The sequence below is a fragment of the Hoplias malabaricus genome, chromosome Y (assembly GCF_029633855.1).
Source record: "Hoplias malabaricus isolate fHopMal1 chromosome Y, fHopMal1.hap1, whole genome shotgun sequence".
NCBI lineage: Eukaryota > Metazoa > Chordata > Actinopteri > Characiformes > Erythrinidae > Hoplias > Hoplias malabaricus.
The window spans coordinates 64,337,852-64,353,708 of NC_089820.1; the positions used below are offsets into that span (position 1 = coordinate 64,337,852).

Here is a 15,857-nt window from a genome sequence, read left to right on the forward strand (position 1 = left end):
TTTATATTTTTAATACGAATGACTGCCTTTATTTAAAACACTTGAAGAACCTTCTTTTTAAGAGTGTTTGTACTTTACAGAAAATTGCACCAAGCTGAATGACCTTTCCTTTGGAATATGTTATGAATTTGATCAAATACCCAGTACATTAGGTGCATTAGAATGTTCTGGAGCTTATTTCACGCTGATGTTAGACATGTAACGATGAGGCAGTGTAATGCGAGCAAGGTTCTCACTCTAGCTTTGGAAAACATTTAGGTTTTACATCCTCCACATTTATAGTTGCAACACGAACAGAGTCAGACTTTGATTTTACCCCATAATTCCTGCTTTCAGTTCTAAACAAAGTCCTACAACTAAAGCAGAGGAAGGGTTTATAGGCAGTAGCCTGTCATGCCTGGTTCCTCTCAGCACCACTGTGAAAAATTCTGACTTGGAAGGTTTGTTTACATCTTGACTTTTAATTATGCAGAAATTTTATTCAAATCCCTGGCGTCGTTCCACACTCAGCCCAGTCCGACTCTGTCTCACTTCTGTGTAGAAGAAAAGTGCAGATCCTTGCTTTGAAATGTTAATAACTGGAAACTCGATGTAAGAAATATACAGCCCAACTCTGTGGCTCTGCAGCGGCGTGTTATAAACGATGGCCCTCTCAGATGCAGATGTTTTTCTTTGCTTTTTGTAAAGTGTTAGTTCTGGAACTGACTCCCAAGTGTAACATTTCATGAGTTTTTGTGGAACAAAATACAATAAAATGGAGGTTAAGTACAGCTCAAGCATGTAGAAAGGGAACGCTGTGTCATGTGTACGGCCACTAATGGAGCCTCACACTGCACTGGACACTACAGCGTATGAGTAGATTTCAAAATGGCAATGTAATCAACTTGCATTTCCCAGTCATCCAGGAAAGCTTGGGTTCAACATGAAAATCAGTAATCATATTCACATCTGCAGTTTCATAGACTGTTGATATTTCATTTACACTGAGACTTGAATTATAAAACCAAGAGTGGGAGGTTTAAATTCCAACTTAGGATTACATTGCTGTTTGCATTACATTTTCATTTTCGTTTTGATATTGATATGTTTCCATATCGTCGCTGATGAAAGAAAACATCTATGACAAAAAACTTTATTGGAGGAAAAAAAAACCCTTAATGTCCAGTGGAATCAATTTGAAAAGCCTTTATTGTTAATAGAATACATTTTATTACAAATATATATCTATTGGTGCATTCACCACAGTTTTCACTGTGAAGGACAACGTTTATCTTCAAATGATGTAGTAAACCTAAACTCCACAAAAACTGAGATTTTTCTTTTGGACAGTGATGATTTGCTCGAGAGATGCCAGAGTCTAGTTCATTTTCCTTAAGTTTTATTTAATGACTAAATCACAAAAGAACACAGACCCAATATTGTCTCTGAAAAGGTTGACAGCATTTTTCAACATTAAAACACACTTAGCCCCGCAGCTCGCTCCAAAACAAAGTGGTGATCAAAGTGAAATAAGAGCAAAGAGTTTATAGGATTTACCAGTTCCACCGTTTTGAGGTGCTCCACAATTAACCGCAGAAAATCAAAGGGATGAAAGAGAGGTGGGTGTGGTCACCACTTTGGGCAGATACTTCATTGAAAAAGAACATTTCTCAGCGCGAGATCTCACAGATTTTAGTTCTTTCACCGTGTACCGTCCATAATGCTGGAAGATTCAGGAACTCTGGAGAAATCTCAGTCAGTGACGGACACCACTGCTGAATGAGCCTGTCCTTCCAGCCCTCAGATGGCTCTGAATGCAGTTATATTTAACACTGCTTTAGTTAACGGTGCCGTTGTCTAGAGAGCCTGCAAGCCATATACTTTGAACTAACCAACTGTAATAAGTTACAGTTGAAAAACAAATTGCTGAATGCTACATTTTTGTTTTGAATTCTGTTTTTTTCTGAACTAAAAGACTTAGTAATCGAACCTGACGCTGCTGCTATAGAGTTTCGTTGCAGTAAAAACAAGCTCATTACTGTAAAAACATGGAGGACAAAGCCAAAGCCATGAGCTTTTATTTATTTAACCGCATTAATGTTGGCTAATTCAATCTGTTTCACTCGTTTTTTTCCTCAGGCTGAAATTTCAAGAGTTTGGTTTGGAATCCCTGAATCGAGCCCCATATCTGGTTAGAAACCCCTTCTGTTCCGAACACAGAGGGGTCAAAATCTTTGCCGAGTTTCCCTTTCAGCCCCCCTCAGAGTTGTTTTTGTTCTTGGAGCATATCGTCCTGTTGTTAACCTCAGTTGAAAAGCATGTGCAGACTCTTCCTGATTTTTGCCCAAACAAAGCTAGATTTCCTCGTAATGATTTATTTATTTGCTTAAAAATATCTATCTATCTCTCTCTCTATCTCTCTCTCTCTATTTCTCTCTCTCTCTCTCTATCTCTATCTCTCTCTCTCTTTCTCTCTCTCACTCTTTTTCTCTCTCTCTCTCTTTCTCTATCTATCTCTCTCTTTCTCTCTCTCTCTCTCTCTCTCTCTCTCTCTCTCTTTCTCTCTCTCTCTATTTCTCTCTCTCTCTCTATTTCTCTCTCTCTCTATCTCTATCTCTCTCTCTCTTTCTCTCTCTCTCTTTCTCTCTCTCTTTCTCTCTCTCTCTCTCTCTCTCTCTCTCTCTTTCTCTCTCTCTCTCTCTCTCTCTCTCTCTCTCTCTATTTCTCTCTCTCTCTCTCTCTCTCTCTCTCTCTCTCTCTCTCTCTCTCTCTCTCTCTCTCTCTCTCTCTCTCTCTCTCTCTCTCTCCCAGTGAGCAAATTTATAGTGAAGGCGCGGCTGCTCTTGTTGTCGGCGAGGATTTGTAACCCAAGTATGTTTTCCATATAAAGCCATGTGGACCCACATCTCAATTTCTTCAGTCTGCTAGGTTCATTTTAATAATTAAGTTGGAGGCCCAGTTATTTCCTCGGGATTCCTCCGTCCAGAGCCAGATTCTTCTTCATTTAGCCCAGAGGAGAATAGTTAAGGCACACTGCATGTCTGTAGGGCACCTGCTCAGTGGTTCGACTGGAGCTAATCTGGCCTAGAAGGCTGCAGGCGAACCTCTTCACCTTAAAGAAACTTCCAGTGAGTGGTTCTACTTTAAAGCTGTTTAAGGCTGTTATTATAATGCCACACAAAACCTATAGAAGCCCTTCATAACAACTGAAATTAGATGTTTCAAGATTTTGGTGAAGAAGGGGTTTAAGATGAGCAGGTTTATAATGTAATCAGGACCAATGCTGATGAGGATTTGATGGCATTCAGGCATACGAGCATTAGTGAGGTCAGGGGATTAGTTTTAGATCACAAATATCTTTCCAACACCTTCTAAAGGTATCGTAAGGGACTCATCACACCACAGGATGAAATTCCATTGCAGCACAGCTTAAGGAGGTGTGATATCCTCTGTAGCTGGTGAGCATTGTGAACTTTTGCTTATGTTAACTGCTCCAGAGCATAAGTTGTGTGTCCCTAAGGGTGAACTCACACTAGGTGATCTGTACAGAGCCCGGGCAAATTTAGCCCCAAAGTCCAGTTTGTTTGGCTAGTGTGAGGACTCTGACGTGCCGTGCCTGGAGCTGTTTGAGGTGGTTCAGGTCCTGTCCACATGTAACCAGATATATTTAAAAACTAAAATTTTCAGTAGGAGGCATAGTACCTCTTAAAGGGAGTCATAACTACACCACGAGGCATGACAGAAACAGAGGTTTAATCCCAAATCACTCCATACTCCCTCTGTAGTGCACTATGCCAAAAAGACTGAATATAGATCTTTATAGTGCAGTATAGATTTATAATACGACATCATTTGTATTTAATTATATGTGGGAAGGCGGCATGGTGGAGCAGCAGGTAGTGTCACAGTCACACAGCTCCAGGGACCTGGAGGTTGTGGGTTCGATTCCTGCTCCGAGTGACTGTCTGTGAGGAGTGTGGTGTGTTCTCCCTGTGTCTGCGTGGGTTTCCTCCAGGTGACTGTCTGTTAGGAGTTTGGTGTGTTCTCCCTGTGTCTGCGTGGGTTTCCTCCGGGTGACTGTTTGTGAGGAGTGTGGTGTGTTCTCCCTGTGTCTGCATGGGTTTCCTCCGGGTGACTGTAAGGAGTGTGGTGTGTTCTCTCTGTGTCTGCGTGAGTTTCCTCCGGGTGACTGTCTGTGAGGAGTGTGGTGTGTTCTCCCTGTGTCTGCGTGGGTTTCCTCCGGGTGCTCCGGTTTCCTCCCACAGTCCAAAAACACACGTTGGTAGGTGGATTGGCGACTCAAAAGTGTCCGTAGGTGTGAGTGTGTGAGTGAATGTGTGAGTGTGTCTGTGTTGCCCTGTGAAGGACTGGCGCCCCCTCCAGGGTGTATTCCCGCCTTGCGCCCAATGATTCCAGGTAGGCTTTGGACCCACCGTGACCCTGAACTGGATAAGGGTTACAGATAATGAATGAATGAATGAATATTAGTGGGAATCTGAAATCTAGTGCTGTAGATGTGTGTACATTTTAGACTGTATGACTGATGTAATTCACTATAGAGGGAGTGAGGAGCTGTTTGGGTTTCAGACAGAGCCAGACACACTGTGTGACATCAGTGTTTAAGAAAAGATGTGTTTTGCCATAAACATGACAACAGCGTTTTCCAAAAACTCTCTGGTTCAGAACATTAAACACAGTGTGAACGCAGATCATTGTGTGAGTGGGGGAGTGGGGGGTGGGGGGCAACGTCAGTGAGAGTCCACCCTAAAGCTTGATGAACGCACGATGAGAGAACATTCCCATCTAATCCCTGCCCAAGTGCATGGATCTCCAAACTGAATTTGAAGGTTCTGAGGCAGTGGTTGGAGAGTGTGTGCAGGTGGAATGTTTTTCTCAGCTGCTGGAAGTGAGTTACAGTGCTGAGGGGAATAAGGTGGGATTGGGGAGTGAATATGAGAGGGGTCACATCACCGAGCTGAGTGCATCTGTCAGACACAGACCTGGGAAATGATGAGAGGCTCTGGTTTGTGCGCTACAGGGTTATTTCCAAAGTAAAGTATCTTTGTCTTAAGCGTGATCTCCACTACATTAAAAAAAACTTGATTTACATGATTTACATATCATTTACATGAAGAACCACCTGATCCTTGCAGACGTTTCGGTAGTGAGCCAAAGATAAGATGGATTCAGGGGCTTGCAATGATAAAATGTCTGTTTATTATTATAAAATTATGTTCTTTATTCCCCTGTAGCCCAGGCTTGGCACAGAGCAGGACGACTTTAGAGTCCAGAGCTTCTCATTTCAATTCAGGCTTTTTTTGTGGAGATTATAAAACGTATGTAATGTACAGCTCTACAAACTGCTGAGCATGTCGTGTGAGAGTGAGACACATTTGTTATCCTTGGCAGCTTTTGGTGGTTAAACATCACAGACATGATTTGAGAGTGTCTAAACTTGCAGGACTGAGCTTAAAGACTCCAGCTATGTCATCCTGAATCTAAAGCTCTTAAAGTCAGTCATAATGACATCGAGCCACCATTTCTCTTCTCTCTACTCTCCTGCACTCCTCCAGTAATCCATCACTCAGAAACCTGTCGCAAACATAATTACAGCTCAATCAATCTTAGCTCTGGCGCAGTATCAGGTATCAGCGTGTTCCTCACACCTCTGTATGCTGGGTGTTCGTCTAGACAATTCCATGAGAGCTACGGCAACAAGGGCCTGAAGCTCTCAGCCTCAGCTTCAGCCCAAGAGTCCCAGCCAGAGTGTTTAGCCTGTTTTATGACAACAGCTATTAATGACAGCGCTGAGGAGCAGGGAAGGACGAGGCCAGATAAAAGGAGAGAAAAAGGAAAGCAAAAGACTTTTTTTGGGCACAGAGAGTGTTCTGTAAACGGTGCCAGGCCCGACTTCAGAGGAACCTAATCCATTAATTCTCTCTTTCGTTGACACTGTGCTGGCTGTGGTTGAAGGTGAGTAAAATCGCATCCAGATCAGATGGCACACCTCTGCTGCCGTGTGGGGCTCAGACTGATTATCTGTGGCTTTGAGGGAAGTGTGCTGCGGAGTTAATCCTTTAAGGAGCCAGTGCCTGCCGCCTAATAGAATTAATGTGACACCTGGGCTGTGTCTCGTGGTGCGTTGGTTGTGGGTTGAATGAATGGATTTGAATGTGGTGCTGCTCCCCTTCCTGTCTCAAGACTTTATAGGTGCAAACTTTAAGTGTACAGGGCTTCGCTAGCCGGTTTCAAGATTGTGGAAAAAACAGTGCTCCTAAAACACAAGAGTGTCCAAAGATTTGTATCCAACAGCATTAGGAGCTCCAATATCCCAGCATCCATTCTGTCTAAAGTAGATTCTGTAAAATCGGGTTTCCATGTCTCGTGTTTTGTTGTTTTTGGTTTCCAAGCTATACACACTCAATGCCAAGAGCTGGCTAGAGCTGTATAATGCCCCCAGCAACAGTCTGTGGAGCAGTGGTACTCTGTTCTCTGGAGAGATGAGCTCCATCCAATACTTTGCACAAAGTTGGAGTGGTGTTTGTGATCCAGAGCTAATGTGTTATTGTAACGTGTGACTGAATGGACGTCATAAGGCTGGAAACTTTGCCAAATTTCCCCCCACCAGTGACTGCCCTTAGTCACAGTTTGAGTAACTGGTGTTGGATATTATTAAGGTTCACGCACACTTACTAAGATATTTATATTAATGCTGCATCACTTCAGTCTGCAGTGTGTACAGTAAACAGTATTCATGTTTGAAAGTGATCTTCTGTGGAGCAAATAGCTGAGTAGGATTCTAATTATACTGCTACTGATTGCTGATTGGTTGAAATTTGGACTATCAAATGCTGATTGAACAGCATTGCTGCTGATTGGTTGAGATTACTCTTACTGAGCTCATAGTTTGCATTATTTCTAGAGAGTTGATTAGTTAACGTTAAGGTCATGGAGTGTCGTTTGGTTGGATTTAATGTTTCTTAGCTCCTTTTAACCAAATGAACTCTGGTTCTACAAGTTTTTGTATATAATTTTCTGATATCTTGCTGGTATCTATTTTTTTGGTGAAAATGCACTGAATAATGCAAAATTAGGTACTCAACCTGGAACGGAAACCCTTCCACAATGGTGGAGAAGGGCTAGCTGAGTGCAGATTATGGTGTTACCGCTCCTAGGTGTCAATTGGATATCCTTGCAGCTACTGAATGCGGATTGGTTGGCATTAATACTATTAATTTCTAATTGCTTCACATTTAACCACCCCGGCCATTGAAGAACCATTTGTAATTTTCCGCGGGACTGTAAAAAGTTTCCAAAGAACCCCTTTTGACACCTTTAGTTTTAATAGAGCTATTTTATTGCGTGCACTGTGTTGGCAAAATGTTGCCTGGCATTGTGTGGGTAATTCTGCTGAAAGTAGGCCACTGTAAATCACTCTCTGCTCGGCTCCTGAGCTACTGGCAGGGGCTGCACTGGAATGCAGGAATGCTATCATAGATAAGAGCCTTCATTTAGCTGCACTAATTTATCCCTCTCATTCACAATCACCGGCTGTTAACAGATTTGACATTTTATCAGCCGTATCTTTGGCACGTTGTTACTAAAAGAAAAGTGGCCCCTCACCTCGACAGAGCTCAGGATAGCACTGCTGGGTAATCACCTAACTAAACATTAGCGCTGCTCTGTGTGATGTATTGTGTTAATCAGGCTGAATTATGTCAGATCTCCATTCGCAACATGCCTGTGAGAATGTGAGAATAATGTTTGATTTACTTTGATTAAATGTTCACTTTTTTTTAAGTAACACTGTTTCCAAACGATAATTACCAGAGCATATTTTATGCTTACTCTATCTTTTAATAATGCCTTCTCTGTATTTGTGTATTGATATTTTTACGTACAAATAAAAATTGTAATTAATGATTGTTAAGCCTTTAGAAGCGAAGCAGGAAGTTAAGCAGTGAGCTATATCTTTAAACTTCTGATTGTACACACAATACATACACAGCACTAAACAGCACCATCTGACTAGACAACTCTTCTACCCTCCAAATATCCCCACTTCAGAGGGCCTAGTGGGGTACAAATCCCTGCCTCCTCCCTGCCCACATTGAGCAGTGGACCTGCGTTCTTTGTAGGATCAGAGTTCAGTCTGATTCTCAGATGTATTTGGGTTGAGCTGCTGTGGTGTTTGTGTACATATCTAATCATTAACACCAGCACCTGACCTTCCTAACATTTATGTGGCTGAATGTCATAAATATTCCCAGCAATGTTCAAATATCTTGTAAATCCTTCCCAGAAGAGCAGAAGCTGTTTCTGCGGCACAGGCTGCCTATTAATTCCCTTAATTTCACATGTCTTCTAACCGAGACAATAGTGCGCCCCAGCTATTTGCTCTATGACCACACATTCCAGAGTGAATGTCAGCATGAGGACGGCTCGAAAATATTCGCCCCCTCCATCCCCACCATGGAGATGATGCCAGGTTACAAACAAAAGAGACACACTTCAGTAAGAGTGTGGATGGATTCCAGAAGGAGGCTTGACCAGACCACGGTCCTGGACAATGCATGGACGTGGTCCTGAACTGGAATGTGCCTGATCACGAGGTTGGATTCTTTGCTTTCCCAGCTCTACGAAGAATTACAGCGGATAGGAGCCAACAACCCAAACCATAGTAAATCCAATCCCTTATAAAACATTACATCTGCAAAACATTCAGAGGGGCTGGTCAGTGTTTGTTTTATGATTATCATAAAGCACCCACCAAATCTCAGTGCACCCTCTGGTGTGCGTTTTCTTTGCATTTTATTTATTTGATCTGCTCCGTGTCAGGTTAGGAAATAATCAGGGATGAATCCCAAACAGTCCTGCAGTGCAGTGTTGGGATAGTTAAACATGCAGGAATAATATCCTGTGTTAATCAATTCTCTACACATGCAGTACTTCTGTGGGGAGGAATGTTTGTATAAAACTGGTCACCCAGTCAATTAGGCTGTAAAAACCCTGACACAAACAGCCCCAAGCTGCTGAATGTAAAAGTCCTCAGAGGTTAAACTAGTTGACTCATAGTTCACATGGGGGCTGCACTTATTTTGATGTTCTTTATCAGTTTGATTTATTTATCTATCCCCAATTTATGCAGATTTTTCCCCCCTCTGCACTTTGTTATCTTCCTCCCTTTATAGCAGTCCCCCCGATCACACACAGTGCCCCCCGACCTCCAGAAGGTGGCTGAACCCGTTTCCTCCGAGACGCATATAGCTAAGCCACCACTTCTTTTCTAACTGCTGCTCACTTAACGCTCACCTGCTCAGTGCTCTGGGGGAGAACACACACTGCCCAGATCTGTCACATCAGCTGACAGAGAGAATAGTGCTCTCTAGAACTCACGGCCTTCTGTGGTAAAGTTATTAAAGCTCCTTAAGTTTTTATGCAGTGCCCCCTGGTGTAGACAAAAGAAATTTCCCCCAGCTCAGACACACGTACACATATTTACTTTCCAACCACACCTGGAATTAATTTTCAACAATTTAATTTTGTTACAAAATCTAAACATGTTATTGAGCAACAATTATAAATATAATAATAGAGTCCCAAATCGCAAATACAGTGGAATTATTACAAGTGACATGTGTTAGGTATCTCATACATTTGGCATCCCCCATTTGGGAACCACTGGATTAAGTCATAATCACAGCTGAATAAATGGTGAGATCAAGATAGCTAAGTAATGGCCACAACATAATCAGTCAAGGATGTAATAATTAAATCAAAGCCATGAGATAATGATGTCCAGACACTGACCAGAGAAGAAGATCCAACCCAGGACCTCCTTAATATCTTGTGTTAAATGGGTAGACTCATCTCTGTCTCTGAGTGAGCAGGACGGCCTTCTCCCATCAATCAACATGATGCTAATGTGGGCATCTGCTAGCATTTAGTGTCCTACTCCAAGCATGTTGAATTTGACACTGAGTTATCAGCAGGAAAGAAGTGGTGGCCTTTGTTTGTCTTCATCCTCCTTCAGCCGAAGTGTGACTGCGTACGGAGGTGGGTAGCGTCTGGGATCTAGAATGTATATGAATTGGTGAACAGCACGTTCATGTGTTTAAAATGTACCTAACCAAAATTGGGTTGCTGTTGCACCGGAGAGCTCTTGTTTTTGAGGTTTTCTGGACAGACTGCGCACCACATCCACTCTCTTCAGACTGTTTATGAAACTCCAGCCGTGGTCTAATCCTGCCGGATCAGGGCTGGATGGAGGAGGCTGGGCTCTGCTCTGAGAGATAGCTGTGGGAAGGAAATACACCAAATGTTCCTCTCCTTGAGTCTGGCAGGGTGTCCATGGATAAAGTCGAGCTTTCACATAACGTTCAGTCTCATTGCACTTTCAGAAACTTCATGATGCTCAAGATTTATCTCACATCTGCTCTTATCGTACAAAGCTGAGCCACCCGATCAACTTGGATGTCAGTCATTAATCAATAACACACTCTATCTGTCACTGCGCACACAAAATCGCCAAAGCACACACCTGCACAGTAGTATGTTTATATGTGTATTATATCAGCATTTCTTGGGATTAAACTGGCCTAGTGTATATTTTAAATGTAAGATTAGTAAACTTTGTGTACACAACGTTTAAATAAACTAGAATATAGTGATACTATATAGAATATAGTATACATTGCTAGTTATATACTAACATGCTTACACAGTAGATTCACCAGTGAATAAATAAAAATTCCCACTGTTCCTAAATTGTATATACTGAATATCTGGCAACCCAGAGTGAACTTGCAGAGGACAGAAAGCAGTGAAAAGCAGTGTTTATCCTTAACAGAATACCACCCTGTCTTCATAGCATCACACCATATATTCAAGTACACATAAGTATAATTGTGTTTAGTGTGTCCCTGAAAAGTACATTATTATTAGTTTAAAGAATTATAAAAATACAATACTTTAATAAACCTTTTTTAAGGGGAGCTAAGTGGATCTCATTACTTCCCTCCCACAACTTTGGGTGATTTATAATAAGCAACTAATTAAGCTAAAACTCGAGCTTGAGTTCGGGAGCTGCGTGGGTTGCGAGAGCCTGCCTTCCGCTTTCGAAACAGAGTCGTCTGGGTGTTCTCTATTTATCTGACTTTGCATTCTTCACATTTGCACTCTCTCTGTGCCACAGATGTGTCAGACTCCACAGCATGGACATAGGGTGAGAGAGAGAGAGAGACAGAGAGAGAGAGAGAGAGAGAGAGAGAGAGAGAGAGAGAGAGAGAGAGAGAGAGACAGAGAGAGAGAGAGATGGGAGGGATTCCTATCAGAGAGATTTACTCTTCTCAGTCTTTCACTCTCATCTTTCAGCCTCTCATCGCCCCCTCACCTTTTGTTCTTTTGAGAGGGGAATCAAATATTTGAGTGCGTCAAAGAGCCGGCTCTCTGCCACGCGTCTGTTCATTTATCTCCAGCGCTGAGGCCTTTCGGTGCAGGGCTAAGTATTCACTACAGTTCAGACATGTGGAGTCTCTTATCACACTGTTAGGATTTTTATTCAGTAATGGCCAATACAGTGTAGATCACAGTGTTATGAACTAGACACAAAAAACAACCCAAAACTTAAATAATCTTTAAAATAAGGAACTTAAGTAGTTCGTAAAAATAGTAAATGTTTTAAAATAAGAATTTCATTATCTGTCATCTTATCTTATCATCTGTTAAACAGTAACATTGAGATTGAAATATTAATCGTGTTTACCCACTGTCCACTCTGTAGTTCTACAGTTACAGATTGTAGTCCAGCTGTTGCTCTGCATACTTTGTTACCCCCTTTCACACTTTCACAGAGCCGATATGATTTGGGTCATTCTCAGCGCTGCAGTGACACTGACGTGGTGGTGGTGTGTTAGTGTGTGTTGTGCTGGTGTAGAGTGGATCAGACACAGCAGTGCTGCTGGAGTTTTTAAACCCCTCAGTGTCTGGACCGAGAACAGTCCACCGCCCAAAAACATCCAGCCGACAGCGTCCTGTGTCACTGATGAAGGACTAGAGGACGAGCGACACACACTGTGCAGCGACAGATGAGCTACTGTCTCTGACTCTACATCTACAAGGTGGACCAACGAGGGAGGAGTGTCTCACAGAGTGGACAGAGAGTGGACACAGGGTTTAAAAACTCCAGCAGCACTGCTGTGTCTGATCCACTCTACACCAGCACAACACACACTAACACACCACCACCACGTCAGTGTCACTGCAGCGCTGAGAATGATCCACCACCACATCACACCTGCTCTGTGGGGGTCCTGAGCGCTGAAGAACGGGGTGAAAAGAGGGAAAGAAGGTTTGCCTGCAGTGGTAATGTTATTAAAGGCCCAGTTCAGTGGTGATGTGTGAGATTGTTATGGTGTTTGGGCCCGTATCGAAGCCCCCACTGGTCGTGTCCAAGGAGAAAGTAAATAAACTGTCTGCTCTCATTACACAAATAATATGTTCCACATAAAATCTTCCCACCTCCTGTCGGTCTCTGTTAATGGAGCGAGGGATTTTGAATGAAGCCCACGTTTGCTCATGTGAAAATTAGCTATGCTTTGGGAAGGTGATCAAGGGGTCTTGTAGAAAAACAGCAGCAATGATTAATAATTTGCCAAACAAACCAACAAAGCAGCGCTAAGTGTCAATCAAACAATACATCCATATACATCCACGTGTTTATTGATATCTCTTATAACTATTGAATGCAGATTCTCAGCTGTGTAAACAAAACCTAAACAGGCTCCAGAGTAAAGCAGGAAATGAAATGGGAAAAAGCTTACGATCACCATGTTCAATGCCAAGTGTTGGCTGGAGAGGTAAAAGCCCGGCCCTGTGATAGTAGCAGTGTCCACAGCTCCCGCTGACACTCACCTCTGACCCATGCCCTGACTACAGAGTCTTGTGTCCTGGGTGGGATCCTCTACTCAGGTCACTGTCTGTGGGGGTTTCCTCCCATAGTCCAGAAACACACATTAGTAGATGAAGATGAGTGAGTGTCTAGAGCAGTGGTCATAAAAAGGTTGGTGACCACCAGTCTATAGAGTGTATGAGTGACTGGGTGAATGTGTGAAACTGAGCACATTTCTGAGTGAGTGAGTAAGTGAGTGATTGACTGGGTGAGCATTCATAGTGTCTGTCGTTCATGGAGTCAGCTGTAAACCTGTGCCAAGAGGAAGGCACGGATTGTAAGTATCCACAGTGGCGCCCTCTAGAGGAAGTCAAATACAAAGCTGAAAAACAAAGGCAAAGACTCTCGAAACTCACACATTGAAATGAAAACATGTAAAAAATCTAAAGAATAAAATTATATTTGTGAGTAAATATCCCTCCAATTTTCAGAACAGTGTTTCTTTATAGACTCTGGGAATCCATTTGGAAATTCTGAACTTGTGGGTGTTATGTGAAACGTTAACACAAAACAGAAATATGATAAATCTCTCCTCAAAAATGATCAAAATACACTCCTCAAATCTCTCTGAGGACGGTGTGGGCGTGGTCCAATAAACTAATGACAGTTTATTTAGTGATTGACCGCTCTCTACCAATGGAGAACAGAATACTCTTTACGTTACCATGGCAGCAAACGGCCTCAAAGAAGTCGTGGGTTTTTACTCTGAACTGTGGTTGTAATTTTACACAGTAAAATGGCACAGGTGTTCTCCACTTTACCGCAGATCGAGTGAGTCTGCCTTCCCCACTACTACTCTACCTTTGTGCCCAGTGTGGCTTCTGTCTCCGCTGATAATCTGGTAAACAAGCCAACAGATTGTTGCTGCTATCTCTGTTGTACTCAGACTTAATCCATTCGTGCTCATTATGTATTGTTTTGTGTTCTGTGTTTACTCTGTTTTCGTCTTTCACTCCCTCCCCATAAATTGGTGAATAGCTTTATAGCTAGCTATATAAATTGGTGAATAGCTTTATAGCTAGCTATATAAATTGGTGAATAGCTCTATAGCTAGCTATATAAATTGGTGAATAGCTCTATAGCTAGCTATATAAATTGGTGAATAGCTCTATAGCTAGCTATATAAATTGGTGAATAGCTCTATAGCTAGCTATATAAATTGGTGAATAGCTCTATAGCTAGATATATAAATTGGTGAATAGCTCTATAGCTAGCTATATAAATTGGTGAATAGCTCTATAGCTAGCTATATAAATTGGTGAATAGCTCTATAGCTAGCTATATAAATTGGTGAATAGCTCTATAGCTAGCTATATAAATTGGTGAATAGCTCTATAGCTACTATATAAATTGGTGAATAGCTCTATAGCTAGCTATATAAATTGGTGAATAGCTCTATAGCTAGCTATATAAATTGGTGAATAGCTAGTTCGCTCACTAATGGCTGCTAAGCTTTAGCTCACCAGTCTCTTCAAATCAGTCTCTTTGTGATTGGTCAGGTAAATACTAACATAAGCATTACCCACTTTTAAGTCTTCCCATTCTACATCAAGAGAAGAGCAATACTGGTTTATTTCTGAGGAGAGGTTTATCATATTTCTGTTTTGTATTTTATTATTTAAACTTTGCTAAACATTTCACATAACACCCAAGTTGTTTTATACAAAAAACAAACAAACAAACAAAATTTCAAAATGAGTTCCCGGGGGTTTAAGGAAGATTCACTTCTGCATCACACATCTCAAGGTTTCTTTGCTGTTGTTTCCGTTTATGAAAGACAGTGTCCTCTGTCCAATAGCAGTTTTCACTTGAGCTTGGCCTCAGGCCTCGGTGCAGCCTTATGCCTCCACAGACTCTGACTCTGTTTATTTGCTGGAGATGTAAGCATTAATAACTCATAATGCTTTTTCTCTGCCTCTTTATCAAAACATGCCGGACAAGCACTTCCCACTCAAAACAAAGGAAGGAGGCCATTTACAAACAACCAGAAACTAAACCACGCTTCGGCCTCATAGACTAAATATATAAGTTACTTCTTTAGACATAGAAGCGAAAGGTTAAGTAGAGGAAAGTAATCGGAATGGAGCGTGGGCTCTGTGTCCTCTGGCTCTGCCTTGGCCTTAGGCCGACAGCTGGATTTCTTTCCATGAATTTTATGATTATTATCTGACGACATCAGGGCTCTGTCTCGCTCCAAACTCCCAGCGCAGTGTTGTAGTTATGAAAAGCGGAAGACCTCAGGATGCAGGGTTTTCGGTTTAGCCAGATTCTGCTGTGTGGCTTAAGGTTCCAAGCAGCACTACGTGCCCAGGATTTCCAGATAGCTCTGATTATTAGTGCTCGATTGCACACACTCTATCAGATTGCTCGATTGCACACAAAGCTTGTTTGACCTCCATAGAAAGGCATTATGTCAAACGGCTGCACATGAACCTAACCTCTCCGTGCTCAACGCAAAGTCGGCTAATGAGGTACAACCCCCCAGCATCAGGGCAGTTCCTCTAGGTGAGTTGGGATGGTGCTTGTGATTCACAGCTAATAGCTCTGATATGTCTATAGTTGGTTCACTTACTCATGACATTAGGCTCTGTAAATGGGAAACTTTTTCCAACTTGTTAGCTCAGGTGTGGCAGAGAAACATCAACCACAAATCTAAACAGCTCAGGTTGCAAGTGAGTATCTGTGGTAATTCAAACTGAATAAAAACATACAGACAAGTTCAACTTCAGCCACCAAAAATGGAGTTATGAAATAACTTAACCACGCCCAGACTCCCTCCTCTTCACCATTACGCACCCTATAAAACCACTCCTCTCTCCTCACCTTTTCATGACGAAATTCACACCCCACCACCACCCCTACGCCTCCTCTTAGAGAGAGAGAGAGAGAGAGAGAGAGAGAGAGAGAGGAGAGAGAGAGAGAGAGAGAG

At 42.2% G+C, this 15,857-nt stretch overlaps 1 protein-coding gene across 7 annotated transcripts in view; it reads left to right on the top strand.

The window, feature by feature from the left end:
- The window catches only part of LOC136679164 (elastin-like), an 84,895-nt gene that overhangs the window by 874 nt on the left and 68,164 nt on the right, over positions 1-15,857 (top strand). The gene's annotated exons all lie outside the window — the stretch shown is intronic.